The 25,282-nt window shown below is 42.5% G+C and overlaps 1 long non-coding RNA gene across 1 annotated transcript; it reads right to left on the bottom strand.

Annotated features, from left to right (window-relative positions):
• Nucleotides 1-11,817: 11,817 nt before the first annotated feature.
• On the bottom strand, nucleotides 11,818-12,489 carry LOC133917410 (uncharacterized). Its single transcript, XR_009909659.1, has 2 exons — nucleotides 12,326-12,489; nucleotides 11,818-12,236 (listed from the first exon to the last, which is right to left on the bottom strand). It is a non-coding gene; the product is annotated as an uncharacterized LOC133917410 (long non-coding RNA).
• Nucleotides 12,490-25,282: the final 12,793 nt, after the last annotated feature.

Genomic DNA, 25,282 nt, shown 5'->3' with positions numbered 1-25,282 from the left:
CAGTCCTACTGAACTGGCATAGCTGCAGCTTTTGCTGCTATTTAAAGCTTACATGAGGTAAGAAAGAATCAACGAGAGTGTCAAGCTTGATGGTGATTTAGCACAGTGTCTATTGTTTAGTGCTCAGGGGTCAAGCTTTCGTCCTCGTCCATGAGGAGGACGAAGAAGAGAGCTTCGGTTGGTGCGGTGTGCTGGCCTGTCTGACCGATACGTGTGGTCGCTTGCCTTTCGACGCCGTGCTGCCGTGGTCGCTGAACAGACGCGCAGACCACTGCACGCCGGGCAACTCTTCAAACTTGTGAAGGTACTTATTTCGTTTCATAGGTTAAGATAGGCGCCGTTTGCCTGTCAATTGACATTGATCAGTGATAAATAATCCAAGCATGTCATCCTAATTTCCTGTTATGTATTTTCTCGTCTGAGAAGAGAAGGTTCATTTTTTTTTGTTGGAGTGTTTCACTTATATATTCTACTGTTGACACGTGAATATGAGGTCGATCGAAAACATCATCATCCTTTGGAGTTTCTAAAAGTTCAACCAAAACTCTGCAAAAAATTAAGTCATGCCGCGTGGAAATGTCTTTGGTCAAACACAACCTGTATCTATGGCTTTCTTTTTTTTTTTTCTTGCCAAGGGGGAAGGATTTCATTCATATGTCACCGAAGTGCATCCCTGGTTACACCTGGACCCAAAGACAATGAAAGTTACACAACAAAACATAGAGGTCCTTACTGCAAACTTCACCTTCTTCCTTAGACCATTTTCAACAGCTACTTTAAATTTTCATCCTCAAAATACTATTACAGCATCCCCTATCACTATTACAGCATCCCATATCCCTAACACTGTAGAAGTACTGTATCACTGGATACAGACCCTAGTGGAGACGAATTTCTAGTGCTACAGTACCCCGCAAAGTACTGTAGCACTAGAATCCTCAAATTTGCAGATCCTGTTGGAGAGGGCCTTAGCCTTCCGCCGCCGCCAGCCCAGAGGCAGCAACACATGACGATGAGAGTCCTTCCGTTCCCCGCACTGGTGTCCATGCGAAGACCCAAGTATGTTGAAGCCACAAAAGGCAACGACCAGGACGCTCCGCCCGACCGCATCTAGAACGCTGAACGAGAATCGGCAGGCACCATGTGGAACACCAACGGGAAATCCTCAACATGGCGCCATCGACCACCGGCTTGCCGGAGATGTACGCCTAGTAAACTTGTCCGGTGGCGTCGAACCAAGATTCGATGCCCCGGCCACACAAACGCAACAACAAGGGGATCGAAGAAAAAAAAGATAATTGAAAAAAACCACTACTCTTGTGTTATTGTAAGTTTACTATTAAAAAATTAAAAATACCATTAAAACGGTCATTTGAGTGACATTAAAAAAATAAAAAACCAGGAAGGTATTTGTAAATATTCCAAAAAAACACCACAAATACAACTTGAATCTAACAGCTACTACCACATACCTCCCAAAATCGTCACCGGGAAGATGAACGAAGCCGGCGACCTCACCGGAGACCAGTATGGAGAATAAAAGCCGATGGAGAACCATCAAAGCCGCCAAACGCACCCCAGCAGGCATTATTGAAGCTTAACTACTACTAAAACTACTCTACTACCTACACCGGGCGTCGATCCCTCTGAAACCCTCCCACAACAGCGCCCCGAGAGGCCGCCGAAGACAAGGGGCCGGCGGAATCGACGCCGAGTTGGAAGACGTCGCTCGGTCGTCTGCTTTTCGCTTTCTGGAACTGTAGCAGGGGAAGAATCCGGTTCCAGCGTGACCTACTGCTTTCTAGTTGTATCTATGGCTTTCTGAACCTCCATCATTCCTGCATTGTACAATTGTTCAAATATAAGACATGTTGTACAACACAATCACTAATTAAGGGGTTTCTAACTAACTCTTAATCAACCATCCACACATCTCTTAAGGAATTCAGACTAGCTCAGTTGGTTGAGGTGTAAATGTACACTTAAATCATCTAAATTCGAATCTTCTTAGACGTGAATTTAAATATCTATTTTGAAAGAATAAATGTGTACATTCTAAACATCTTATTGATACAGAGATGAAAAGTTACACTTCCATTATCTAAGAAAAAACACATCCATGTTCACGCCTTAGCCATGCACCTAACTTAATTTCTACCCCTTTCTCCTGAGTTCTGATTGAACCTCCTTGCAACTGCTGGCACCTACCGTACGTCTAGGCTACAGTGGCCCACCTACTTCCTTGTCCATACAAATATTTGATAGGCCTATTGTTGGAATTGATCTTCAATGGCTAATTGTCGCCCCTAAATAATAGTTCCCCACGATCAGTGGGCCTTAACGGATTCCTGTTGGCTTGGTCCAAGCTGCACCATTCTATTAAGACAGGATCCTGACATTGTGTTGGATATGACCCAGACACATCAGAAAAGCAAAACATAAGCCCTACAGATCAAGGGTTGCACGGTAGCAGCTTGAAGACCAATGCCAAATGTAGGACACCGCCTCTGCAGGAACATCTACATCGACAACCATCTCATGTACGCCTGCATCAGGCAGGCGGTGGTCTTCGCGGCCGATTAGAGCATCTACAACTGGTAAGTTAATTAGTTATGTGCTGATGTTAAAGTGTTCATGAGGTTAGACTATTAGATCTTGTTGATTAATCATTGCTTATACTATCACCCATGTGAGGTGAACGTGCATGTGCAACATCTCTTTAGGGTTTTTGTCCTTTCTTCTTTTGAAAAGGTTAATTACCGAATGTGCTTCGTCTTAAACTAATAAGGCTTATAAGGTAGTCTAACACATATTAGAATGTGGTATTAAATGGACGGGGTGTTCAATGTATAGCCAGGGATCGATGCGTGGGGAAGCCAGAAGCAATCAACAGCATGTATAAATTAACAATATATTGGACATCTCAATTAGAATGTACGATCAAGTGCATGATGAAGACCTCCATCCACATGCTCAATGACAACACCAGTACAAGACTGTAGGATGACAACACCAGTACAAGACTGTAGGATAAAGGAAAGCGAATAGACAGGTGAATAGAAACATCATCAAATTCTTGAACGATATATTCTAATATTTCACCCAAAGTGCCTCAAATTAAAGAGGGAAAGAAGAAACCAATCATACCAAAATTCTCTTGAAAAGAACATCACTCCAATGAATGAATCTGAAATCTAGGTTCTATAAAAAATCAATCCAAGTATCATAACTTACAGAAACTTGAACATTGATAGGAAACACTTAAATTTAAAGAACTAGGCACCAGCAAAGATTCTTCAAGTTGATAGATCTAGAGATAGGGGATGGTTTAAGACCAACTCATATATGATTCTTATCTCTCTAGCAACAAGAAGAACAATACCAATATGGTAAAAAAAAATCAGCTCTCCAACAAAAATGAAAATAAAAACAAATATGAAAAACGTACAATCATGCAAGAGAGCTAAGAGAGGAAAACTAGAACGATATGAACACAAGCATAAGAGGAAACATAATCTTTATTATTTGCATAGGAACGTCCTATTTTCAATGAATTACAAAGTGATTCAGATACATAAATCTCACCTAACACAAAAGCTAAGCCCTCCTCTCTCTTCCTTCTAAAACCTTAGCACTCAACTCTCTCAAATGACTAGCACAAAGAGGATCTCATAGCTCACCCCTCTATTTATAAACTTTGGGAGGTTCCTTACCCCCTAAATTTGCTAGATTCCTTTCTTGGCTTCCAAATTTTCTAGATTTCTTGCTCTCCAACGAATCTAGATTCCTTGCTTGCTAGTAATCTTCCTAATGATGACATGTGTACTCCATCTTACGATCTTGATCGTCGGTAAGTCTCTCCAGCTCATGATTTCTCGAGCCGCCTTGTCACTTGCACCGACATCCCTTTCACTTAACTTTGTCAACATGCCGTCTTTATCCACCTTCTCATGCTTTTCTTGCTCTCCATGTGTACAGCTAAGATCACCCTTAACTCCACCCGACCTCCTTGATCGTCTAGCACCAAGCATCTCACTTAATCCCGATCATCCTACCATTGACCATTAAGTTACATCCATCACCTACACATCATAAGACAAGAACACACATCTCTCCAACTCCATTTCTCCATCTTCGATTAGTCCAAAATCAAAATTCTCTATCGAAAGCTCATCACAAAACATCGTGAACACCGGATGTTCTGGTGTTAACAGTAATACAAGCATCGGAACATCTGGTGCGTAGAACTCCTTGGAGCCAAAGGAACACTTCTAGAAAATACTTCGGCGAAGCATTCGACGTACACAACTTCAATCACCGGACCATTCGGTGTGTACAAAACCTTTCTCCATTGAAAACCTTCTCGGAAAAGCTCCAACGAAGCATCCGGTGTACACTCCTTTTAAGCACCGGACCATCTGGTGAGTTCAAACTCATTTTTTCAAAAATTGCACTTCTCCTGTAAAATACCCTGGTGTGCACATCACTTTAACACCGGATCATCAGGTGAGTTCTTCAATTTTTGCTTCTGAGTTAAAATGCTTTGGTGTGAAATTTTCCCGAGCGCCGGATCATCTTGTGTGGTCTTCTTCCTAAGCACCGAACCATCTAGTGTTAATAATTTTCCTGGCTCAAAGACAAAAACTCTAATTTCATTTTTCTACAGCTCCGGTTAGTCACGATCATAATCATACATTTTAATATATAGACATGCTTATGCAAACTAAACTCAACTCAACTTAATCTATGTCAATAACTTATCACGTATAAATCAAGATACATATCCATTTTTTTCTCAAAGACAAAAGAACTTCATGGTGAACCAAAGTTATACTATCCATGCTGAGTAAATTAACTTCATAGTGTACATGCATTAACTTGTTGTCTTCGTTGCAGACAGCTCGCCAGTTGAGTAAGTCATGGTCCATCAGCTCTCTTTCTTTTTGCAATACTAGAATATTTAAAACTACACTTTTGTGCACTAATTAAGCACCTTTGATTTTTGTGATAGGTTGTATTTGAAAAAACTATACGATACAATAAAAGCTCCAAAAATTACTACACATCAACAGACCCTTGATTTCCATCTCACCAATGCACGTGTGCAGATGAACTGATACCTGTTATAGGTAAAGTTAGTGTCCACTAAGAATGCATATTAGGGTCTGGGAAGTAAATATTTAGTTTTACAAACCAACCTACTCATCCAAAGACATTTACTAATTTATGTCCATAGTGCCTAATTATAAGTGCTACGCCGAAAACACATTTCTTTTTTCTTTTACACTTCAGTAATTAATGCATTAGAAAATACAGAGTGATGACTTCAACCAACAAATATTCATATTACGTACTCTTTCTGTTCATAAATAATAGGGGTATTTCTGAACCCCCTCTGTGAATTTTAAAAGAACCTCTCCATTTCAATTCATGATACGGTAATGTTGGGTTTTCTCTGATGTGTTCTGGTCATAAGCACCTTGAAAATGTTACAAACATATCACTCTAAGAAGATAAGAAACAATATGTTAGAATCCAATACTTGACCATTACTTGCAGGCTTAGTCATCACTGACCGCCAAGAGAGAAAACAAATGTTAAATAGCAACTAGATGTAGAAACTATGTTAAGAGTTCACCTGGACACGTCGTTACAAAGTCTAAACCAATGCCATAGATAAGGATCCGATTGGTTGCCTGTATAAGGGTAATATAGCTTGATGGTTGCGTATAATCTTAGAGAGAAATATGTTTGGTTGTCCACATGCATTGTTTCAGCCTGGCACGGTGGATACAAATATATGCCCGTAGTCTGACTCGATGGATATAGGCTCTTACATTCGCTCATGCAGATGGGTCCACATGTCAGTGTCATAAAATCATCTTCATACGAGCAACCAATCAAAATCTCAACTCTTGCATCTGCTCATGTGGATTCAGATTCAGCCAACCAAATAGAAACTCAGCTTAGCCTGTCTAGACAGATACAACTAACCAAACACTTTTCTTTTCAACAAACACTATAAGAAATCTGACTATCGATGATGACAGGTTATCGTCACAGTATAATGATATTATTATCATAGAATAATAATAATGACATTTTTTGGTGTCACTCTCTTCATCACAGAATCTGCGTCATAGAATGTACTTAGTGATGACGTACACGAAATCGTCATGGAACATCTTACATTTTAGGGAGACTTGGAAAAGTGCCACTGCACAATGAAAATGCCACTATGTGAGTGACACATGAATAGTGGCATTTTTTTTGCAGTGGTATTTTTCCAATTTTGTCTACATTTTATGACGATTATACTATCATCATGGCAGAGAGACTATTCGATGACATTTTATTTGTCATGCAGTATGAGATTAAACGTCATTATTGACTCGTATTTTGTCACTAAAATTCCCACAGCCACTGCTTGTCTGTGTCGAAATAAAGAAATCATCATATAGTTCTCTCTATATCATCACACATCCCATGAGAACAACAATCTAAACATTTGGACCATCTCATTATATCAAGTCACATAATCTTTCACAAAAAATATAGACAGCACATATCAAGTTTACAGGTGCAAAATATAAGCATGTCTATATCTTGCCATACATGCAGTCATCACAGATTTCAAAATGTACTTTGTACTATGTTCTACTGAAAACATGATTAACCTGAACCATGCATTCATCAAATACTTCAAAAGCTACCTTTACTGCATCTGGAACATCCTCTTAATAAATGTCCCCTTGCTGCTGTTAGTCTCATGATGCTCACTGCCGGCGAACGCACAATGGTGATTCATCGGGCTCATCGACGACCCCATGTATAGGGCGATGGTTAGGACCTTGGCTAGATACAATGCCACACCAGCGGCCTTGGCCATCCCGCACAGGCTCTTTAACCTCACCACTTCTAATCTGTATACATTCAATTTTATTTTAATATAGGAGAATTAGTCGTGTATTTTGATATTGAGCTACATTCAAATTAAAGTTAGTTTCACTATTGTTACATTGACCAAAAAATTAAGTTGTATATATGAACTAGTATAGTAGGTCATTGTTATTATAAATAAACGATAAGGAGATACTACAATTATAAGGGGGTTGCTGAATTTAGTAACCGAGGGCTTAAGGCTTATGTTAGATTCATACTCACTGTATTTCTACACAAATGCAACCAATGCCCACTTCAATAAATTTAGTATACTTTTTTTTCATAGTTAAATATGCATTCCGCCAGTCTAGGATTAGTTAATTAGAAATCAGAAAATATAGAATGGCCAGAAAGAACACAAGCAGTTTAATGCAAAAATAGTTTGAAGGTAAATGCTTGGAAGAACTTACATTTATTTTTGCTATGTCGATTTTTTTCCTAGACAAGCGATGAGCATTTGATTTGCCACCGACTTTCTGCTTTCTCATTTGTTTATTACTTCTTTCCTATAAACAACACTGAAATATATTTAGAAGTAATGCTTCTGAAAGAATTAAGAAAGAATATTCACAGGCATTAACTATTAAGGCGTAAATGTATTATCCATTAGCTAGAAGACACAGAAAACATTTGGAACAACTGAGTTCAGAAGAGACCCACATAATTCACTTGGTCTAGGATAACACAACGTAAATGGAATGGAACATGTGAGCCCGATGGCTAAATCAGTTTGTGTTACTAGTTTAGCGACAAACCAGAAAAATGGCACGCCATTTGGCACGCCCCTGGCCCGCCCGTTTTCTTTTATTTTCTAACTATGATCGAAACCATATGAAGAAAGAATAAAGGCATGTACTAACCAGTTACTCATATTATCTCCAGAGATGAGACATCAGATCAATGCCATTTAGGTTCTTAAACACTTCACGGTACAATATTGCATTTTTGTTGTTGTATTAGATTGTCTTTCTTGTACCGCATATTCTAATGGCAAATTATAGAAACCTACCAACCATTTTATTTGTAAGCACAACCATGGTAATTATATCAATAAATAGTCTAAAGTAAATAAATGCTTTTTTTTCTCAGCAAAAGAAAAGGCGGCTTTTATGATTTCTCGTAGAGTAAAATATAGTAGCGGTCCTCGAACTTGTCCTGCTGTGTCATTCAGATCCACAAACTCTAAAAATGCATTTCTAGACTATTAATATTGTCAAACTGTGTCAATCAAGTTCATACCGGTTCAAAGAGGGTCTTGATGCTAACGTGGCATGCCACGTGGTACCTACGTGGATCTGATCAGACTGAGGTGTTACGCGTTCCTACCAAGCAGCTACTGTCTACCTGCTTCTTGAGCCAGCCATGGCCATCACCGGTTTGGAGCACAACCTCACGTATGTTCTCGACAAACTCCTCCCATCTAAGCCACATGCCCTCCACCCCCGGATTGAAGCTCGCTGAGAACACCCCGTACAACACACCCAAGAGGATGCCGAACAGGAAGAACGCCACATAGAGCAACGGCTGCAGGCCGGGCCCCATCACCTCTGTTGTTGCACGCATCGCCACCTCGTTTGCCGCCAATGCTTTGAGCACCGCGGCCGGCACCCGCCATGCCATGCGCCACAACACCTCCTCGAATTCGAGGGACTCGAGCTCCCCCGCGCACTCTAGCCGCCGCACCCACTCCTCCCACTCTTCATTGCTCACCGATGTGTCCACGACCAGCAACGACTCGAGTAGGAACGAGGCCAGCGAGTAGACGAGCGGCATCCATGCGGGCCGGAGCTCCCTCTCCATCCACTCCCTCAAGTTCCTAGCCGGATTCATTTCCTCCCCAACGGAATCAAGCTTGGTGATCGTCTTCCCCACCTCGGACCGCCGTCCTCCATGCCTCACCGTTTGGCTTGGGCCCATCGCTGACCCGACCTTTGCCGTGTGTTGCCACTTACGAAGCTCGCTGAGCCGTCAATGGCCGACGATGCTTTCCCTCGCCACTGGCAGTGCTCCCCTCTTTGCATGACACCATCGAGACCCCAAATCGGTTCCCCATTGTGTGCTGGTGCTCCTAGTACCCTTCCCTGACCAAGCCCGGTGACCAATCGCTGTCGGTGAGCCGATCAACGCCACCCCCTCTCCTGTTTCAATTTGATCAGAGTCAAAATGTTGAATCGGTCCAGTAGGTCCCAGCCCCACAGATCCAGAGAGAGGTTCCATAGATCTAGGTGTAAAAAGTGTTTACAGGCATCACGTGCATGCCATGTCAGCGTCAAGATCCCCTCTGAACCGTTATGGACCTGATTGATACAGTTTGACAACATTAATGATTTAGAAATGTATTTTCAGAGTTCGTAGACCTGAATGACACATCAAGACAAGTTTGAGGACCACTACTGCATTTTACTCTTTCTCATAAGTTTAGTTGCCATGTACGTGTTCCCTTTCTTCTTTTCTACTTGTCATTCTGCACATGGAAAAAAACACAAATATGGACCAATAACCATTATATTTTCTATGTATGAACCATATAATTCAGATGTTCTCTGGACTCAAAACAATAGAGTTACATAGATGCCAAACCAGCTAGTCATTGACCAAAATTTATGAACCATATAATACAAACCAATGCTCACCATTGGAACAGCTGTAAATGCATTGTGTTATTGGCAGGACGACAACCAAAACTTATTCGTGCATAGAACATAGTAGAACAAAATTAAGCCCACCTGAAGACACAACAAAGCAAAGGGATGAGACAATGGAGCAAAGGTATGAATTTTTAGACCACCCTCACATTGATCACTGCAGCATATTAACTTCATTGCTTCTTGTGATGTTAAAACTCTTTCACCTGAAGGGGTCATGGTCTCTAGGTTGATTGCTTGGAGAACAATTGCTGTAGTTAACTTCTTCTCCGCATTATGCAAGGACATATATAGATTTGCTTCAAAAATACATGTGGGATGAGTGCAAGCTTATCTCCATGAAGCTCTGAAACACCCTTGATCTGAGTACTCTGAATGCCCATAGGAAATCATCAAAATGTTATAAAATTCACTCTGCACATACTTTTTCACACCATTGTTGTGTTCACTAACTGTGTTCGTGCAAGTAGCAAAATCATAAAGTTACTCTGCAAGCAAGAAATCGAGCTAACTATTTAAGATAACCAAAAGAAAAAGGCATCGACATTTCACATTACATACTCACCTTGCATCTCCAGGAGCTCTTCTTCTGACCTGCATTGGAGATACCAGCTCACTCACCAGAAAATACATGGCAAGCCATCTCCAGGAGCAACAACACAGCGTCATTTTGTCCAACACATGGCAAGACGGCACCAGCTCACTCACCAGAAAATACTAGTAGTAGAGTTGGTCTGGCAGAGTATGGCGAGGCACTGTGCCCATGGCGAATCCACCCTATGCGCATCAACTTCCCTCCTCCCCGAGGCTGCGATGCGAAGGAAAAGGCGATGTGAAGTGGGGATAGGGAATCACGCAGGAGAGGACATGAGAAGAAAGAGCCCAGGAGGTGTGGCTCAGCAGCGGTTTCCCTCGCCATGGCAACTCACGTTGCGCGTTTTTCGCCTCCTGCAACAACGCAATCGGTTCGCATTGACCTAGCCACGGCAGTCGCTCGCACGTGGGAACAAATGTGTAGAGGCCGGATCCATCGCCCGTGGCCACAAGCTGTGCCTCGACGGGCTCAGGGACTACCGCTTCCTCCTCAACCACCTCATCCTCGGCTTCCTCGTCAAACTCCATATGACACCAGAGTGACTTGAGGAGGCCACGGAGGAGGCCAAGTAGGACAAGGGGGCGCCATCGGGGTGGTCGACAGAGGGGTCAAGGTGGTGGTGGTGGTGGACATCGCGGATGTGAGGGTTAGGGTTTGGAGTGTTGGGTTTGAATTTGGGGACAAGTCAGGGGAGCAGGGCGTGGGAAAAAAAGGAGACGGTGTGGGTGGAACAAAGATGGCTCTGTGACAAAACAGATTTGGTCGTACTAAGCGTCGTCTCATATTTTTTTGATGATGATATATAGTAACATTACAAAACAGTGGATATTCTATGACGACGGTAACAGTTCGTCATAAACACATCTGACGAAACTGCCCCATTACGGACCCATGATGAAATTTTTTGAATTGTCACCAAATAACCTGCAATTTGTGATATTTTCAGGTTTTGTCATCACCATTTTTATCATAGATGATCGACTTTCTTGTAGTGAAATATGACTCCGCTTAGCTTAGACATACGGTTCATACAAATAACTAATTGCAGTCCCAGCCATGCAGATCGCTGTTTGATCTCTTCTTTCACTACCTGGATTTTGCAGACCATTATCATCGAGACGATATTACGAGACCATAGCCCATCTACAGAATCTTTTACTGATCGAAAATATTTTACCGTGGTCATTTAATTGTAACATGATTATTCACTAAGCACAGTCTCTCTCTCTCTCTCTCTCTCTCTCTCTCTCTCTCTCTCTCTCTCTCTCTCTCTCTCTCTCTCTCTCTCTTTGAGCCTTGATAAGTTCATGCCATGACGCCCTTGTTGACTTGCCAGGTTGCATGCCATCATCTAAGCAGTAAACATATTTCTTGCATCCAAGCTTCAGGAAACATCGTGGTGCCCAGGGAAGAATGGACATTCTACTCTCTATAAACCCCATTTGTTTGAAGCATTTCAGTGATCCTTAACTGTGCTTACAGTGGCCGTATCAGCCAAGTTCGCAAGAACGGGCACCAAATTGGGATACTAAAAAAAAAAGCGTGGGGGCTGAACTGAAATATGTGGTTACTTTAGGGGCACATGCAAAATTGAACAGGATAAATTACGATGCACTCTCGAAGATTATTCAATCAGACACGAAAAAGTAGTAGTAACATATTATCCAAGCCATCATGGCAAGAGCATCACTGACCAGAGCTCGGTAATAAAACTGTGAGAATGCGCTGTTGCAAACTCATACAAGCACGTTATAATATTACACCCTTCAAGGGCTACATGATTTATGCATGTCATGCTTATCCAAGCTTCCGTCTAGTTCGTTAATTTCAGAGAAAGTCTATAGAACACAAAGCGTTGCTTCTATCTGGAGACCAATATTATCCAAAAATACATAAAAGATACAAGGCCATTGGTCATCAAGCACCTAAACATATGAAACTATGTCACAGCTACACAGGAAACTCTATCTATCACGGGGGAGGACAACTTCCTCCCGGAATTCCAGCAAAAAGCTTGCGAGGTGGTTTCCCGGGATGGTTGGGTGACTCGCAATCTGCAACAGCATTAGCAAAAGAACTCAGTCCAGAAAAGGAAGAAAGTAAACACACCTCATGAAACCATCAGGGACTGAGGGGCTCTCACAGTTGGAATCTGCTCCGGCGACGGCGACGGCGCCGATGGCCGTCAGAACCGCCATCCAGAAGCAGAGAAGAGCCAGAAAGCGAGCTCCTCCGAACCTCATGCTCATGGTTTGAGACGCGTTTCTTCTCTGCTCACAGGGCCACCTTTGTTCAGCCTAGAAATGGTATGGGGCTACGGGAGAAACTCTATGGTTATTATAGATCGATGAGTATCTTAATTGGCGAAGGTAATTAAGAAATAGTCAACATTCACAGCGAGTGTTACACTTGATGGTGATCTGATTAGTTTTTATTGTTTAGGGCTCAGTAGTCAACCTTTTCTGCGTCGGAGGACGAAAAGGGAAGTCTTGCTTGACCATGTCACGGCCTACCAACCCATTTCAACTCCGGATGCTGTAGGTTTTGTCATGGTGTTCAGATCATAGGCCCCTTGAAAATGTCTAATGCTGTTTCTGTCAGCAAAGAAAAGAAGAGGATATAGTCAAATATTAGACGAGATTGACTTGCTTACTTGGTCATAACTTGTTCTCCAAAAAACAGACCGACGTGGACGTTGCGCTCGGGCTCGCTTGTTGCATCACTAAACGGCAATTAGTGGTTGCAACTATCTTAATGAGTTTTTTTACAGTCCTTGGAAAGGTAGGAAGAGGCATCAAAGTTATAACTTGAGTTTGGTACTTGAAGTACCAATTTTTTTTACGTCTCAAGTTATAACTACGTAAAAAACTATCAAAAGAGATATATCATTAGTGACGACTTCTCAGTACGCGTCACTAGTGCACTATTAGTGACGGGTCCAGTGCCGACCCGTCACTAATGTGTGGCCCGGGCTGGGACCCGGCCAAAACCCGTCACTAATGAGGGTTCATTAGTATCGATGTAAAGAATATAGGGGTTCCCCACCGGGATGGCCCGCAACGACCAATTGTGGCAGTATTCGCTTTCGTTCTCTGGCGCAGACCTACCGTGCGACCAGTCGGCGCCAGCGCGACCACAACCCTGACCTTCAGAGGATTCCCCGCGACCAGTCCTTACTGGTCACGAGGCAGGTACTCGTCTAACCTGTCAAACCTCATTTAATGCCGCTACTCATGTCATTTTCCTTCCCTAGGCGTTTTCACTCCAGCTGAGGTGGCATGGCCGGCGCAGGATTACCGTGTCCCGTCCTGCAACATTAATTGTTGCGGGACGGGTTCACAGACGCAGCAGAGGGCAGGGCAGGCGCGCGTGGGAAAACATCGATGGGACAGGGCAGGCCGAACGACCCGGACGCGACAAGCGGGGACGCAGCCGACGGATGGGACGATCATCTCAGTGCTCCAGGGTAGGTATAGCGCAAGCATATTATGTACTGGTGGCCTATCCTGATTGTCTAGTCAGGCGTGGGTCTTTTTGTTGGGCCCACATGTAAGATTTCTACCCCTCTAAAATATAAAGGGGATGTCTTTTGTAACAAGGGTAAGGGTCTTTGAAAGGAAGAAGAGACAGGATGTAGGGCTATTACCCCACGGGGGGTCTGAACTTGGATAACTCTGGTGTTTTTGAATAACAAACACACACATTCCACAGGCACACCTGGAACGTTGATCACACACCCACTATCCAGCATACCCTGAAATCATTGTCAAGGATTAAACCTCGACATTTGGTGAGCCAAGTAGGGGGGCGCATTTTTGAGTTCTGGATCTGAATGCCTCAAGTTTTGATGAAGAGCAACAAATGCATCCATGTTCCCGGTGCCAACGGGGGCTCACGGACCGCAAGTCCAAGGGGAACCAGCCTCATCAATGGCAGCCCCACCCGGAGGAGCACTCACTGCGTCGGGACGGTCAACACCCAGCCATGTGGCGCAAACCAAAACCATCAGCCAGGTATGATCCGATTAGGTAAAAGAGTACCCAGAAACTAATAAGGTGTGTTGTTTCTTCAAGCAGGTTCAACCCGAGGACGAACAAAGGGGTCCACACTTTGCACTTCTGACATGGGTAACAACCACTTCCCGTTGGGTACCAGGACCTCAGAAAGGTAACCTTCTCCTCCCTTGGTACTGACCACCTCAGATAGGAAGGGAGAATCTTTGTCCTACCTTGTAGGATTTCAAGGCGCCACAGGCGCGGTACTGATCGCTAAGCGAGGCACGCTTCCTCCGACCAAGAACGAACGAGCACAGGATCCTGCATCGTCAGGTACATGGTTCAATTATATTTTTCCAATTAATAATAGCATTACGGAGTATGAGGATCTCTTATCTGGAACGCGAGCAGCACCCGCGCGGAGGGAGTAACACCTACTAGCGATGAGGGACTCGCTACTGGGTGTGACCCTAGCACCAAAGGGTTTTCCAGTGCTCGGACCAGACGATGGTGACATACCACTCTGAACTAAGAAAGCTAGAGCGACGCACCATCGACCAGGAATTCATGCACATCCCTCGCAAGGACTACTTCCATGGCTGATGGGCTAGTTTGTCTGGCCTCTTCTTGCGAACCCGCACCGATCGAAGTCTTTGGGAAAAAGATTCACACGACCACCCACCGCGGTCTCGAACCAACATGGAAGGGATGCTCCGCTGGGAAACGGAACACAAGCGGCAACACCTTTGGAGGCAACGCCTCCCTCGGTGCCATCGACCTCGGGTGGCCATCATGTGATTGTTCTGCTCGATTTGGGTACGGCCTGGATGGACCAGATCTTGGACTATCTTCAGAATCAAGCATCCCTTGACGACGATGCATCAGCGGAAAGGGTCACGCGGGTAGACCGCGAGAATCCTTATTGGTAGAGGGACGCCTCTACTACCAAGGGAGCAATGACTCTTTACTGAAACACATTGCTCAGGATGGGGGGAGCACATCATTCCCTAACATCCTCGGAGCCATACGTACAGGTCAAACCTCACACCGCCCTCTAGGATGCTTGTGAGCAGGCGAGTCGTGCAAGTACCACGGCTGAAATACCAACCTACCAGCCCAAGCACTGGAAACCATACCACTCTCTCGATCTTTCGCTGTCCGGGGGCTCGACATCATGGGACCGTTCCCTAAAGCCCCAGGCGGTTTTAGATTCTTACGTGTGGCAATCGACAAGTTCACGAAGTGGATCAAAACCGAGCCCCTTAGGGAGATCACCGCCACAGCAGCGATTAAGGTTCATACAAGCGCTGGTAGTGCAGCTTGGTAGTCTAAGTCGCATAAATACGAACACAGAACCCGATTCGCCAGTCGGTAGTCACACGCTGGTAGTCTCGAATGGCCAGCCAGTCGTGCCCGACCAGATGGCTCGGCGAGGACAACGATGAAAACTCGAGCGAAGAGTTCTGCAAGCATGCTCTAGCGCGAGCAGCCAGGTTCTAACAGGACCACAGGCACAGCCGCGACCACTGAGCGTGAGACTGAACGCGGTTCGTTGGTGACCTTTAGTTTCTTGGCCTCACGTGGTCGGATTTGCCAGGGTGGTCGGCCGCAAATTACACAACTCGCGAAGCGCCAGTTCTATGTATAAGGTGGGTCGGCGACGAGCCTGTTTGTCTATTTTAAAGGACCTTTCGAACGAGCGTGGAACATAACTTGTAAGTATTTAAAGCTTAAGAAACAAAGCTTTCTATGTTGCAGGACTTCACGGACAAACGCGATCTCCCACCAAATTGTAAGCATTTCCATTTCGAGAACTTGACCGCCTGGTCGGCAGTTTTTTCCGCCGACCACACAGTCAGGGACTAGAACTATTAGATATGTGATTTGTTTGCAAATAGGTTTTCACAGACAGCGCACTTTTGCATCCACCTGTAGATAGATATAATACCATAGGCGGGTGATATAAGTACCCGTCCGTGGCATGTATTTCATTCAAAATTCATAATATGCATATATTTTATTCCCTCTAGATTTTCAAGACAGATTAACATCACAGATTTCAATAGCATTTGAACACATATTTTCAACACAATATTTACATCAAAGACAATATTCATCACAATCTAATATTCAATATAAGTACAACAATAACTCAACTAACATTACTAAAAGTCCTTCCTCTCCCACTCAAAAGCCTCGGATGGCTAGCCAATTCACCTTCATGGTCAAAGAACCTGCCACTCTTGTAGATGACTTCGTGCATGATGAACCGGCACATGTCAGGTTGAACGTTTTGGATATCTTCATTTTTGAGCGAGGTATTAGTACTATCGATCCTCCGTGCTTGCAATGAAAACACAACTAAAAAAGTTAAAACACTACTGACAACAGAAACATAACCAAATAAGAATGTGCAAACGCAATGATGACTTACGTCATCGGGGTTCGTTGTGTAGCTCCTGTTTACCCTAAGAAACTGGCAAACATAGTATCCACAAAGAACAGTGTCGAAACCTTGCTTGTGACACTTCAAATAACAACGTATTCGTTAGTTCAATAAGACTCTTCGTCATAAATAGTGAGATACAAGTATTAGAGGTATGTTATTACCGGAAAGTGTGTACGGATCGCCATCTCAGCTGGCTTGGCTGTATCGTGTCTCCCACCTTTCAGTACGTACCACTTGTAGGTCCTATTCGAATGTCAAGAAGTAATTATCAATTCATAAATGATTTATAAGGATTTTGTGTATGGGGATTTTCTTTACATCTGTATAACGTCGATGAGATCTTGGTAAGATGATTGGAGGAGATCGGCTAAATCAAGGAACACGAGTGGTCGCTACATGAATACTTATGTTAGGTTCTTGATTGACCAATTAAGTTAGGTGCAAAATAAACTTTTAGGACTAATTGACATATCAAACTTAAAGTTTTAGGGGACTATGATGTAGTACTTGTCTTGCATTTCTAGCATAGCCCTTTCTATGTAGGTCGATATATCAAGCTTGCGTGATTTGGTCATTTCTTTTATGACTCTTACTTTCTCCCTGTTACTCTTCTCCTTAATATTTGGGGCATCTTTCCTCAACTTCACGACCATGTTGGGCTGGAAAATTCGTTACAGATTAAGGAGTTCGACCGGTAACTTCATCTTTTCCACATCGTTAAATTGCATTCTATAGAACAAGTCACTAATCATTAGCTTTTATAGCATATATTGGTAGATATATGAACATAGGAGTAGGTTGTAGGCACTTACAGGCACCACACGCTTATGAGATTGACGTCGAGTTTGTCACAGCGAAACAAAGCGTGCATGTCCTTAAAATCCAACATGAGATAGGAGTCTCCGCTGAGAAAAACGTTAGCGGGACATTAGCCGTGATTATCAAGAACCCCGCACGACATGCCCTCATGTATCATTCGTGGAATCTCCCATAGACCATCTTGGAGTTGAAACAAGAGTAGAAATGACTTGCCATTCTCATATTTCTCATGAACATCTGGTGTAGGCAAGAAATCCAACTGAGGGGTACTCAGTGTTTTGCTGGTCTCTTTCGCGACATCACCCTTCGTTGGAGATTCCTGAGCAGATGATGTCTTTGCTTTGGAGGATAAAAGTCACCTCTTCACTAGAGATGTTAGAGTCTTTTCATTTGGGATAACCATGATAGGGACTCTCCGATGCTCAAGTGAAGGTGCCGAAGGCACATATGCTATAGGCGGAGATGCCGGAGTCACAGACGCTGGAGGCAGAGGTGCCGGAGTCGCATATGGTGAAGCACGAGGCAAATATGCCCGAGCAAGCAAATGTGCTAGATGCTCAGGCAAAGGTGCCGGATGTGGAGATGTTGTTGGGCATGGGAGCGAAGGTGTCGTAGGCAGAGAGACTGGGCACAGGAGCGAAGGTGCATGAGGTGGAGAGGCTTGGCACAAGAGCAAAGGTGGCTGAGGCAGAGATGCTGGGCGTGGGGGCAGCCGTGACACTGGCGATTTTGACTGCTGGCGGCTTAAGATGATATCTCGTCTAGGCCATAGAATGAAGTTGCCAACAGCCTCATCGATAATCTCGATACCCTCACGTGTGCTGATGTCTAGCTTGTATTTCATAAAAAGTGGTTGTATTGAGTCCACTTGTACCTTGGCGTAACTGGCTGGAATGTCTTGATTGTGAAACACACAGCCTAGAATGGTCTGGCCCGTGACAGCCTCGACAGTGAAGTCTCCCTTGCTGACTGGAATATGTAGCATGCAAGGGGTAGCCTCTGTAATATCATCCATAGGATATCTCTAGTTATCGACTTGCATGGACCCAATGCTGCTCCAAAGCCTGGGCTGGTTGGTTGCTCTATCATCATTAATGCCGCGCTTTCCTTTTCATTTTCATTCCACATTTTCATGAACTAGACCTTAACCTATTCTTGTATCTCTTATGCTAGGGTCTTCTTATATCTATTATGGATGTTGTACTAGCCCACATGTCTAGGAACCCATGCTTCCAGGCCACTTTTGATCCGATGCCTCGAGTGCGACCCGGGTGTTCCCTGTTCCCCAGGGCCTTGGTAAGCAGGTCATTCTCCCTGTCGGGCTTTAAAGACCCTTTGTTAGTGGTTATTTCCATAGTCTCAGGGCTTTTGAAGGCTAAGTCCCCAAAATCGGTTCGTTCTAACCGAGCGTAGACCCAGTTCCTGCTTCGCTTATCACAATTTTCCAATAGGTTAGGTTTCCCAACCCGGGCAGCCTCTTCTTCTTGCCTCCTCCATTCAGAAATTTTGGGGGCGTACCCAGCCGAGTTAGGCTTCGGAAGTATGTTTGCTAAGAGACTCAACAAATCCAAGAAACTCTTGTCAGACCATCCATTGCTGGCCTTCAACCTTAGAAGTTTAAGCACCGAATGAAACAATGTAAACTCATTTTCACAGTCATTCGATTCTTGATACAAAAGTTCCTTCGATACCTTCTGTAACGCCTCGAAATTATCTAAACCTCTCATATCCCTTAAAAACATGCGGTTCTACGTGGCGCGACATTTCCTCCAGATCGAAATCATCATCATCATCTATCATAACATTAGTGTCACCTTCGACTCCCTCATCATCACCATCCACTTGATCAGCAATGATGTCGTCGTTTGATTTGCATGTACGTTGTTCACAGTGTTTGGACCAATTTGTGTAATCCTCGACAAAACCTCTCAAGATCAAGTGTTATTTGATTATGTTTGATTTGTCCCACAATTTCTGGCTCTTGCAGTCAGAACATGGACAATGTATTTCATTTGTCTTCTTAGTCAAAACGTCCTTCTCGGCAGCTTCAATAAAAGTAGAGAGTCCTTTGATGTACATTTCTCCATGTCTTGGCGCATCGTACATCCATGCTCTGTCCATTTTTAACTTCAACTACAAAATTAGATCCATAAATTAATTAATAAGAAAACCATAATAAAAAAGTTTATTTTAAAAAAATGGGAAAAACTGGACATGTTATGATTATAATATGTTTACACAATTGAATCTACATTGGCGCAAATTTATGGCTCAAAACAATATGGATTCATTACTCTCTCACTCCCTCTACATCTAGATCTAGATCTAGATATATCCAAAAAAATCCCCATTCATGATAAAAACCTCCTAGAATCATACGAAGCTACACAATTGAATCAACATTGGCCACAAATTTTAGCTAATTTGAGAATCTAAATGGCTAGAATCATGAGCATCTCTATATCACATCCAAACCCTGATTAAGCCTTAAATCTAAATCTAGACTTCAAAAAGATGCTAGCTAGGGATGAGATACCCTTACCTTAGATGGTTCTTCCGAGGAATTCAACAATAAAACCTTCCCCTCTCCCCCTCTATTTTTAAATCTCGTTGCCGCCTTTGAGCTGCTCTGTTCAAACACAGCGAGCTCTGTCTGAATGGAGCTCCCCGCAGGCAGTACTGTTTATAGAGACATTATCACAGATGGTTAACCGCATGTGGAAATCAATTTTCATAGGCGGTTTTTTTATTTGAACTGCCTATGGAAAAATCTCCATTATAATACACGGTTCACATAAGGAACCGCCTGTGAAATGCGTCATTTCCACAAGCAGCCAGTTATGTGAACCGCCTATGGAAATACGTTATTTTCACAGGCGGTTACTTATGTGAACCGCATGTGATAATGGATCTCTACCTGTGAAAATTAATTTTCACAGGCGTCCCAAACCGCGCACAGGGCCTGCCTACTATTCAGACAATTTGTCATATGAACCGTCTATAGAAAGGTAGCATAGGTATCTCGAAAAATAGCTTTGGTAGTAGTGATTCCAAACTAAGTGAATCGAATAGTTCATGGACGATCAAAATCCAAACACCACCACTATATTTTTTTTAGGAAAAAGGAGTTTATTTCATTAAGCCAATGAAATTGTCCCGATCTCTACATCTAAGGATGTATATGACCGCTCTTTATTACAAAAGTTGTTGCTTTGGGGTAAACTCCGTCTACCCAAAAGCCAACACACGACACAACGAAAAAGGAGATTTAACCAAACAGACATGCATGCTCATCATTAAACACTTAATCTATTGCTAAACCTCTACCCAAATTTAGTAAAAATGTCCATCGAGATTTTTTTAGATAATGGAATAGATTATTCCGGCCTCTGCAAAGAGTTTTGCACACAGCCGTTCATTATTACAAGCCTCACACACACCAAGGCAATCCATGATGGAACTTAAAATACTTCTCACACTGCAAGATAGGAAAACAGAGATTAAACACAAAGTCTATTACTAAACTGTCATCCATGTCGAGCGTAGATCTCCATCACTGTGGTCTCCAAACGTCGACATGCATCTGTGAAACGAGGTCTCTCCTCCACCTTCTGTAGCATGGAACAGAAACGTATCCAGTACGTACCTCTGAAAAGAACCTACATAGAAGATTGAGCTTTTACCTTATTAAAGACCATGTCATTACAACTTAACCATAAAACCTAGAAAGAGCACTAGCCCCAACCAAAGAGTGGTATAAGTTGTTGATTTAACCCTTTAAACCAGGTCCCAAACATGTTGGAGACACTAGTTGGTGGATTAATACCAAAAGTAACAAGAACCACCCGCCATATCAATTTAGCAACATAACAGTCGAAAAATAGATGTTGTATTGTTTCTTCCTTGCTACAATAGCAACATTTAGTACTACCATTCCATCGCCTCTTTGCCAAATTATCTTTGGTTAGAATTTTTTCATTAAAAAGCAACCGCATGAACACTTTGATCTTTAAGGGTAACTTCAACTTCCAAATGGGAGTGTTAGAAGGGATAACATGTTCACTAATCAACGCTCTATACATGGACTGGACTGAGAAACGTCCATGCTGATGTAGAGACCATTGAAACAAATCACGATTATCACTGAAACGAACGAAAGTTAGCTTAAAGATCAACTCATTCCATGCTATGAGATTATCTCCTACTAGTGCTCTTCGAAAAGAGATATTTAAGGGTCGTGTTGTAAAAACTTGCTCTACTGTAACATTCCTCCTATTTGCAATGCAAAATAACGAAGGATATTTCTACTTTAGACTATCTTGTCCTAACCATACATCTTCCTAAAATCTTATCTGAGACCCATCTTGTAAAATAAAAGAGCCAGCCTTAAGAAGTCTTGTTTAACTGCCATTAGGCCAGTCCAAAACTGCGAATCCCCCGGCATATGTTGTACCTCTGCGATAGTTTTATTTCTCAGATATTTCTTTCTTAAGAGATTTTGCCATACCCCATCTTCGTTTATCAATTTAAACAATCACTTGCTAAGCAAACACTTATTCTGCAACTCTAAGTTGAGGATACCCATACCTCCTTGGTCCTTAGGTGTGCAGAGAATGCTCCATTTCGCAAGTCTATACTTCTTCTTGTGCCCATCACATTGCCAAAAGAAACGAGACCGATAATAATCTAATTTCTTTAGGATTCCTTTAGGCACTTGAAAGAAGGAAAGCATGAACATGGCGAGACTGCTTAACATCGAATTTATAAGAACTAACTGACCCCCGTAAGAAAGGTACTTCCCTTTCCAATAGCTCAATTTTCTCTGAAATCTCTCCTCAATTTCCTACCAATATCTATTCAAAAGCTTTTTGTGGTGCATAAGAATACCCAAGTATCTAAATGGAAAAGATTCGGACTCGCAGCCAAAGATTTGTGAATAAATGGTTGAACAATCTTTAGCTTTACCATAACAAAACATCTCGCTCTTATGGAAATTAATTTTCAAGCCTGATAACTGCTCAAAAGTACAAAGCAATAGTTTCATGTTCTTTGCTTGCTCTAGATTATGATCCATAAAGATAATTGTATCATCGGCGTATTGCAAGATAGATAACCCATTTTCAACAAGGTTCGGAATAACTCCAGTGACTTACCCGTCCTCTTTAGCTCGTTCAATGAGAATGGCCAACATATCCACAACCACATTAAACAAGATTGGAGAAAGGGGATCCCCTTGTCGAAGACCTTTGTGAGTCTGGAAGAAGTGTCCTATATCATCGTTAACTTTGATACCTACACTACCACCGCGTACAACTTTATCTATCCACTCTCTCCATTTTGGAGAGAATCCTTTCATACGTAGAGTTTGTTGCAGAAAAGTCCATTTTACCTTGTCATAAGCTTTCTCAAAATCCAATTTGAGAATAACTCCATCTAACTTCTTCCTATGCATCTCATGAATGGTTTCATGTTAAACAACAACACCTTCCATAATATATCGTCCTCGTAAAAAGGTCGTCTGGGATGGTCTAATTACTTTTTGTGCCACCAGAGTAATTCTATATGTCAAGACTTTGGTGAAAATCTTAAAACTAACATTCAAAAGATAAATGCGCCTGTACTGCTGAATTTGAATGGACTCCTTTCGTTTGGGAAGAAGAGTAATAATTCCGAAGTTTAAACTAAAAAGAGGCAAATCACCCGAATGAAACTCACTGAATAAAGCCATCAAATCTCCCTTAAGGATTTCCCAGAAAGTTTGATAAAACTCTACAGGGAATCCATCTAGGCCTGGTGATTTGTTATGCTCCATCCGAAAGATTGCTTCTTTAACTTCCTTTTCGGAGAAAGGTGCAGATAACATATTGTTTTCGACATCAGAAACTAGAGGTATATCATCTCGGCGTGTTTCATCCATGGAGAAATGATTCTCCTCAGATGGACCAAACAAACCTTGATAATATTTGGTAATGTATTTCTTCAAGTTTTCTGTGCCCTCTATAACCCCTCCTCTTGTTCTAATTTAAAAATTTTAGTTTTCCTATGTCATCCATTCGCTACCAAATGGAAAAACTTAGTATTATCATCCCCTTCCAGCAACTTATCAAATTTAGAACGTTGGAGCCATTTAATCTCTTCTTCCCTCAACAGTTGAACTAGTCTAGCTTTCAAACAAGTTTTAAGATCCAACTCTTGCGGTAACAACGGTGAAGTTTCTGCTTTCTTGTCTAAGACATCAATCTTTTGCAATAACTCTTTCTTTTCCTTTCTATATGTACCCAAATGATTTATCAACCATCCTCTCAAATACTGTCTTAATTTTCTAATCTTAGATTGCCACCTCTCTGAAGGTGTTGAACCTTTATTTTCATTTCTCCACACCTCCGCAACCGTGTCAAAAAAATCTTCTATAGTTAACCAGCTTAATTCAAATTTGAACAACGGCTGATTGCTACTATAAACAGGTTCCCCTGTGTTTAACAAAAGAGGCGTGTGATCTGAGATTTCTCTTGTTAGCGCTTGCACCATTGTTAAAGGGAATTTTTTTCTCCCATTCTGTGCTAGTTAAAATGCGATCAAGCTTCTCATATGTGGGAACTTGTCTATCATTCGCCCAAGTGAATTTTCGACCAGATAGCTCAAACTCCCTCAAATCCAAAGCGTTTATTATCGCATTGAATAAGAAAGGGTATCTACTATCAAATTTGTCATTGTTTTTTTCAGAAGGGTTTCTGATGATATTAAAATCCCCACCCACTAACATTGGTAACTTTTCTATACTACAAGAGTGCACTAACTCAGACAAAAAGCTCTCCTTGTATTCTGGCTAAGCTGCACCGTAAACGGCCACCAAAACACACCGAAAGCCATCAACTTTATTTCTTAGTATGAACTTGATGTAAAAGTCACCAAAAGACAAACTTCCAATATCAAAGACATCCAGATTAGCACCTAGCAGAATACCTCCTGATCTACCATGAGGTTCTGTCCAAAGGCAAAAACAAATCTCTCCCCCCACAAAAAGCATCAAGACATTCGTCCGTAAAATGCTTTCTATTGGTTTTGAGAATTGCAATGAAATCTAGATGCTCTCCTTTTAAAGTATCTGACAGAAATCTGTACTTAGCCAAATCTCTTAGGCCTCTACTATTCCAAAAAATTTCTTTCATTTATAGTTTAATTCTTTTTTTAGTAACCTTTACTCTTGAAGACTTTTTCCCCTTCAAAGACTTACTTATCTTCTTTCTAGAGATGTCTCCAGAGTCACAACTACCCTCAACACCGTGCTCATCCATAACCTCTTCCATTAAGCCACCGCAAAGATGACCTAGAACTAGGTTATCGATGTCACAATCTCCCTCATCTAAAAAATCCTCCTCATCCAACATGTTTAACTTAACAACCTTTTGAGTTGTAGAAACTAATCTAGTCGCTTCAACTCCCTTAATAAGCGCAACTGATTCATCCATATTGTGCTCCATCAACACCCCAATATTTTGAATATTATCAGAAATACGCTTATCGAAGAAAGAAAGAACAGAGTTAGAAATCATACCCTCATCAAGCTCCAAATTCCTCTTTACCACCAACCGTGCAGCCCGTTGCACGATATCCTCGTGGGAATTTGCAGCCCTTCGCTTGCTTCGTTTCAGCTGCGTAGACAAAGGACTCACTGGAGCTGAAGCAGCCTTGTCACCATTGGAACGGTTTGCAACATTAGGCTTCAACTTCTTTCCTGCCCCACCAGCTGAGACAACCAGCCTCCCAATTGGCCGATCCAATCTAGCAGGGTCGCCCATGCCCTCATGTCCAGGCATCCGATCTCCACCCCTGTAGA

The sequence above is a fragment of the Phragmites australis genome, chromosome 5 (assembly GCF_958298935.1).
Source record: "Phragmites australis chromosome 5, lpPhrAust1.1, whole genome shotgun sequence".
NCBI classification, from domain to species: domain Eukaryota; kingdom Viridiplantae; phylum Streptophyta; class Magnoliopsida; order Poales; family Poaceae; genus Phragmites; species Phragmites australis.
Note: the sequence above shows the minus strand (reverse complement) of the source record. Positions and strands in the feature narration are given on the sequence as shown.